This window comes from Oncorhynchus masou, chromosome 27 (genome assembly GCF_036934945.1).
Source record: "Oncorhynchus masou masou isolate Uvic2021 chromosome 27, UVic_Omas_1.1, whole genome shotgun sequence".
Classification (NCBI taxonomy): domain Eukaryota; kingdom Metazoa; phylum Chordata; class Actinopteri; order Salmoniformes; family Salmonidae; genus Oncorhynchus; species Oncorhynchus masou.
The window spans coordinates 62,597,602-62,604,983 of record NC_088238.1 but is presented as its reverse complement, the minus strand read 5'-3'; positions in this window follow the sequence as shown (position 1 = coordinate 62,604,983).

Below are 7,382 nucleotides of genomic sequence, written 5' to 3'. Positions count from 1 at the left end.
AAGGCAGGCACACAGTCCCAAGCCCATCTACACGTGCACTTTGAGATATCAGCTGATGTAAGAAGGGCTTTATAAATGCATTTGATTTGATCTACATCTTTTCCACTGTAACAACAAAAACAACATGCCTTCTTACACTTCAATCTCAGCTCCTTGCTTCTCTATCTGAGGAACACCATCTTTTCACTGTCACTTATATTTCTATGCTCTATTATTTTATTTCTAGATTTGCGTGTATTGTTGTTGTGTATTGTTGTTGTGTATTTGTTGTTGTGTATCGTTGTGTATTGTTGTTGTGTATTGTTGTTGTGTATCGTTGTTGTGTATTTGTTGTTGTGTATCGTTGTGTATTGTTGTTGTGTATCGTTGTGTATTGTTGTTGTGTATCGTTGTTGTGTATCGTTGTTGTGTATTTGTTGTTGTGTATCGTTGTATTGTCGTTGTGTATCGTTGTGTATTGTTGTTGTGTATTGTTGTTGTGTATTGTTGTTGTGCATTGTTGTTGTGTATCGTTGTTGTGTATTTGTTGTTGTGTATTGTTTTTGTGTATCGTTGTTGTGTATTTGTTGTTGTGTGTTGTGTATTTGTTTTTGTGTATCGTTGTTGTGTATTGTTGTTGTGTATTTGTTGTTGTGTATCGTTGTGTATTTGTTGTTGTGTATTGTTGTTGTGTATCGTTGTTGTGTATTTGTTGTTGTGTGTTGTGTATTTGTTGTTGTGTATTGTTGTTGTGTATCGTTGTGTGTTGTTGTGTATTGTTGTATTGTTGTTGTGTATTGTTGTGTATTGTTGTTGTGTATCGTTGTTGTGTATCGTTGTGTATTGTTGTTGTGTGTCGTTGTGTATTGTTGTTGTGTATCGTTTTTTATATTACTGCACTGTTGAAGCTAGTTCCATTTTACGACACCCGCAATGGCATCTCCTAAATATGTGTCTGAGACAAAGTAAAATTCTCCTACTGACACGTATCCTGGGGGTCTATAGAAGACAGAATGCTATGGCTGTTCACCTACTGACACGTATCCTGGGGGTTGATAGAAGACAGAATGCTATGGCTGTTCACCTTCTGACACGTATCCTGGGGTCTATAGAAGACAGAATGCTATGGCTGTTCACCTACTGACACGTATCCTGGGGGTCTATAGAAGACAGAATGCTATGGCTGTTCTCCTACTGACACGTATCCTGGGGGTCTATAGAAGACAGAATGCTATGGCTGTTCTCCTACTGACACGTATCCTGGGGGTTGATAGAAGACAGAATGCTATGGCTGTTCACCTACTGACACGTATCCTGGGGGTCTATAGAAGACAGAATGCTATGGCTGTTCACCTATTGACACATATCCTGGGGGTCTATAGAAGACAGAATGCTATGGCTGTTCACCTACTGACACGTATCCTGGGGGTCTATAGAAGACAGAATGCTATGGCTGTTCACCTACTGACACGTATCCTGGGGGTCTATAGAAGACAGAATGCTATGGCTGTTCACCTACTGACACGTATCCTGGGGGTCTATAGAAGACAGAATGCTATGGCTGTTCACCTACTGACACGTATCCTGGGGGTCTATAGAAGACAGAATGCTATGGCTGTTCACCTACTGACACGTATCCTGGGGGTCTAAAGAAGACAGAATGCTATGGCTGTTCACCTACTGACACGTATCCTGGGGGTTGATAGAAGACAGAATGCTATGGCTGTTCACCTACTGACACGTATCCTGGGGGTCTATAGAAGACAGAATGCTATGGCTGTTCACCTACTGACACGTATCCTGGGGGTCTATAGAAGACAGAATGCTATGGCTGTTCACCTACTGACACGTATCCTGGGGGTCTATAGAAGACAGAATGCTATGGCTGTTCACCTACTGACACGTATCCTGGGGGTCTAAAGAAGACAGAATGCTATGGCTGTTCACCTACTGACACGTATCCTGGGGGTCTATAGAAGACAGAATGCTATGGCTGTTCTCCTACTGACACGTATCCTGGGGGTCGATAGAAGACAGAATGCTATGGCTGTTCACCTACTGACACGTATCCTGGGGGTTGATAGAAGACAGAATGCTATGGCTGTTCACCTACTGACACGTATCCTGGGGGTCTATAGAAGACAGAATGCTATGGCTGTTCACCTACTGACACGTATCCTGGGGTTTGATAGAAGACAGAATGCTATGGCTGTTCACCTACTGACACGTATCCTGGGGGTCGATAGAAGACAGAATGCTATGGCTGTTCACCTACTGACACGTATCCTGGGTGTCTATAGAAGACAGAATGCTATGGCTGTTCACCTACTGACACGTATCCTGGGGGTCGATAGAAGACAGAATGCTATGGCTGTTCACCTACTGACACGTATCCTGGGGGTCGATAGAAGACAGAATGCTATGGCTGTTCACCTACTGACACGTATCCTGGGGGTCTATAGAAGACAGAATGCTATGGCTGTTCACCTACTGACACGTATCCTGGGGGTTGATAGAAGACAGAATGCTATGGCTGTTCACCTACTGACACGTATCCTGGGGGTCTATAGAAGACAGAATGCTATGGCTGTTCACCTACTGACACGTATCCTGGGGGTCTATAGAAGACAGAATGCTATGGCTGTTCACCTACTGACACGTATCCTGGGGGTCTATAGAAGACAGAATGCTATGGCTGTTCACCTACTGACACCTATCCTCGGGGTCTATAGAAGACAGAATGCTATGGCTGTTCACCTTCTGACACGTATCCTGGGGGTTGATAGAAGACAGAATGCTATGGCTGTTCACCTACTGACACGTATCCTGGGGGTCTATAGAAGACAGAATGCTATGGCTGTTCACCTTCTGACACGTATCCTGGGGGTCGATAGAAGACAGAATGCTATGGCTGTTCTCCTACTGACACGTATCCTGGGGGTCGATAGAAGACAGAATGCTATGGCTGTTCTCCTACTGACACGTATCCTGGGGGTCTATAGAAGACAGAATGCTATGGCTGTTCACCTACTGACACGTATCCTGGGGGTCTATAGAAGACAGAATGCTATGGCTGTTCACCTACTGACACGTATCCTGGGGGTCTATAGAAGACAGAATGCTATGGCTGTTCACCTACTGACACGTATCCTGGGGGTCGATAGAAGACAGAATGCTATGGCTGTTCACCTACTGACACGTATCCTGGGGTCTATAGAAGACAGAATGCTATGGCTGTTCACCTACTGACACGTATCCTGGGGGTCTATAGAAGACAGAATGCTATGGCTGTTCACCTACTGACACGTATCCTGGGGGTTGATAGAAGACAGAATGCTATGGCTGTTCACCTACTGACACGTATCCTGGGGGTTGATAGAAGACAGAATGCTATGGCTGTTCACCTACTGACACGTATCCTGGGGGTCTATAGAAGACAGAATGCTATGGCTGTTCACCTACTGACACGTATCCTGGGGGTCTATAGAAGACAGAATGCTATGGCTGTTCTCCTACTGACACGTATCCTGGGGGTCGATAGAAGACAGAATGCTATGGCTGTTCACCTACTGACACGTATCCTGGGGGTCTATAGAAGACAGAATGCTATGGCTGTTCTCCTACTGACACGTATCCTGGGGGTCGATAGAAGACAGAATGCTATGGCTGTTCACCTACTGACACGTATCCTGGGGGTCTATAGAAGACAGAATGCTATGGCTGTTCACCTACTGACACGTATCCTGGGGGTTGATAGAAGACAGAATGCTATGGCTGTTCACCTACTGACACGTATCCTGGGGGTCTATAGAAGACAGAATGCTATGGCTGTTCACCTACTGACACGTATCCTGGGGGTCGATAGAAGACAGAATGCTATGGCTGTTCACCTACTGACACGTATCCTGGGGGTCTATAGAAGACAGAATGCTATGGCTGTTCACCTACTGACACGTATCCTGGGGGTCTATAGAAGACAGAATGCTATGGCTGTTCACCTACTGACACGTATCCTGGGGGTTGATAGAAGACAGAATGCTATGGCTGTTCACCTACTGACACGTATCCTGGGGTCTATAGAAGACAGAATGCTATGGCTGTTCACCTACTGACACGTATCCTGGGTGTCTATAGAAGACAGAATGCTATGGCTGTTCACCTACTGACACGTATCCTGGGGGTCTATAGAAGACAGAATGCTATGGCTGTTCACCTACTGACACGTATCCTGGGGGTCTATAGAAGACAGAATGCTATGGCTGTTCTCCTTCTGACACGTATCCTGGGGGTCTATAGAAGACAGAATGCTATGGCTGTTCACCTACTGACACGTATCCTGGGGGTCTATAGAAGACAGAATGCTATGGCTGTTCACCTACTGACACGTATCCTGGGGGTTGATAGAAGTCAGAATGCTATGGCTGTTCTCCTACTGACACGTATCCTGGGGGTCTATAGAAGACAGAATGCTATGGCTGTTCACCTACTGACACGTATCCTGGGGGTCTATAGAAGACAGAATGCTATGGCTGTTCACCTACTGACACGTATCCTGGGGGTCGATAGAAGACAGAATGCTATGGCTGTTCACCTACTGACACGTATCCTGGGGTCTATAGAAGACAGAATGCTATGGCTGTTCACCTACTGACACGTATCCTGGGGGTCTATAGAAGACAGAATGCTATGGCTGTTCACCTACTGACACGTATCCTGGGGGTTGATAGAAGACAGAATGCTATGGCTGTTCACCTACTGACACGTATCCTGGGGGTTGATAGAAGACAGAATGCTATGGCTGTTCACCTACTGACACGTATCCTGGGGGTCTATAGAAGACAGAATGCTATGGCTGTTCACCTACTGACACGTATCCTGGGGGTCTATAGAAGACAGAATGCTATGGCTGTTCTCCTACTGACACGTATCCTGGGGTCGATAGAAGACAGAATGCTATGGCTGTTCACCTACTGACACGTATCCTGGGGGTCTATAGAAGACAGAATGCTATGGCTGTTCTCCTACTGACACGTATCCTGGGGGTCGATAGAAGACAGAATGCTATGGCTGTTCACCTACTGACACGTATCCTGGGGGTCTATAGAAGACAGAATGCTATGGCTGTTCACCTACTGACACGTATCCTGGGGGTTGATAGAAGACAGAATGCTATGGCTGTTCACCTACTGACACGTATCCTGGGGGTCTATAGAAGACAGAATGCTATGGCTGTTCACCTACTGACACGTATCCTGGGGGTCGATAGAAGACAGAATGCTATGGCTGTTCACCTACTGACACGTATCCTGGGGGTCTATAGAAGACAGAATGCTATGGCTGTTCACCTACTGACACGTATCCTGGGGGTCTATAGAAGACAGAATGCTATGGCTGTTCACCTACTGACACGTATCCTGGGGGTTGATAGAAGACAGAATGCTATGGCTGTTCACCTACTGACACGTATCCTGGGGGTCTATAGAAGACAGAATGCTATGGCTGTTCACCTACTGACACGTATCCTGGGGGTCTATAGAAGACAGACTGCTATGGCTGTTCACCTACTGACACGTATCCTGGGGGTCTATAGAAGACAGAATGCTATGGCTGTTCACCTACTGACACGTATCCTGGGGGTCTATAGAAGACAGAATGCTATGGCTGTTCTCCTTCTGACACGTATCCTGGGGGTCTATAGAAGACAGAATGCTATGGCTGTTCACCTACTGACACGTATCCTGGGGGTCTATAGAAGACAGAATGCTATGGCTGTTCACCTACTGACACGTATCCTGGGGGTTGATAGAAGTCAGAATGCTATGGCTGTTCTCCTACTGACACGTATCCTGGGGGTTGATAGAAGTCAGAATGCTATGGCTGTTCTCCTACTGACACGTATCCTGGGGGTTGATAGAAGTCAGAATGCTATGGCTGTTCACCTACTGACACGTATCCTGGGGGTCTATAGAAGACAGAATGCTATGGCTGTTCACCTACTGACACGTATCCTGGGGGTCGATAGAAGACAGAATGCTATGGCTGTTCACCTACTGACACCTATCCTGGGGGTTGATAGAAGACAGAATGCTATGGCTGTTCACCTACTGACACGTATCCTGGGGGTCTATAGAAGACAGAATGCTATGGCTGTTCACCTACTGACACGTATCTTGGGGGTCTATAGAAGACAGAATGCTATGGCTGTTCACCTACTGACACGTATCCTGGGGGTCTATAGAAGACAGAATGCTATGGCTGTTCACCTACTGACACGTATCCTGGGGGTCTATAGAAGACAGAATGCTATGGCTGTTCACCTACTGACACGTATCCTGGGGGTCGATAGAAGACAGAATGCTATGGCTGTTCACCTACTGACACGTATCCTGGGGGTAGATAGAAGACAGAATGCTATGGCTGTTCACCTACTGACACGTATCCTGGGGTTCGATAGAAGACAGAATGCTATGGCTGTTCACCTACTGACACGTATCCTGGGGGTTGATAGAAGACAGAATGCTATGGCTGTTCACCTACTGACACGTATCCTGGGGGTCTATAGAAGACAGAATGCTATGGCTGTTCACCTACTGACACGTATCCTGGGGGTCTATAGAAGACAGAATGCTATGGCTGTTCACCTACTGACACGTATCCTGGGGTTGATAGAAGACAGAATGCTATGGCTGTTCACCTACTGACACGTATCCTGGGGGTCTATAGAAGACAGAATGCTATGGCTGTTCTCCTACTGACACGTATCCTGGGGGTCTATAGAAGACAGAATGCTAGAAGACAGAATCCTGCTATGGCTGTTGGCTGTTCACCTACTGACACGTATCCTGGGGGTCTATAGAAGACAGAATGCTATGGCTGTTCACCTACTGACACGTATCCTGGGGGTCTATAGAAGTCAGAATGCTATGGCTGTTCACCTACTGACACGTATCCTGGGGGTTGATAGAAGTCAGAATGCTATGGCTGTTCACCTACTGACACGTATCCTGGGGGTTGATAGAAGACAGAATGCTATGGCTGTTCACCTACTGACACGTATCCTGGGGGTTGATAGAAGACAGAATGCTATGGCTGTTCACCTACTGACACGTATCCTGGGGGTTGATAGAAGTCAGAATGCTATGGCTGTTCACCTACTGACACGTATCCTGGGGGTCTATAGAAGACAGAATGCTATGGCTGTTCACCTACTGACACGTATCCTGGGGGTCTATAGAAGACAGAATGCTATGGCTGTTCACCTACTGACACGTATCCTGGGGGTCGATAGAAGTCAGAATGCTATGGCTGTTCACCTACTGACACGTATCCTGGGGGTCTATAGAAGACAGAATGCTCTGGCTGTTCACCTACTGACACGTATCCTGGGGGTCGATAGAAGTCAG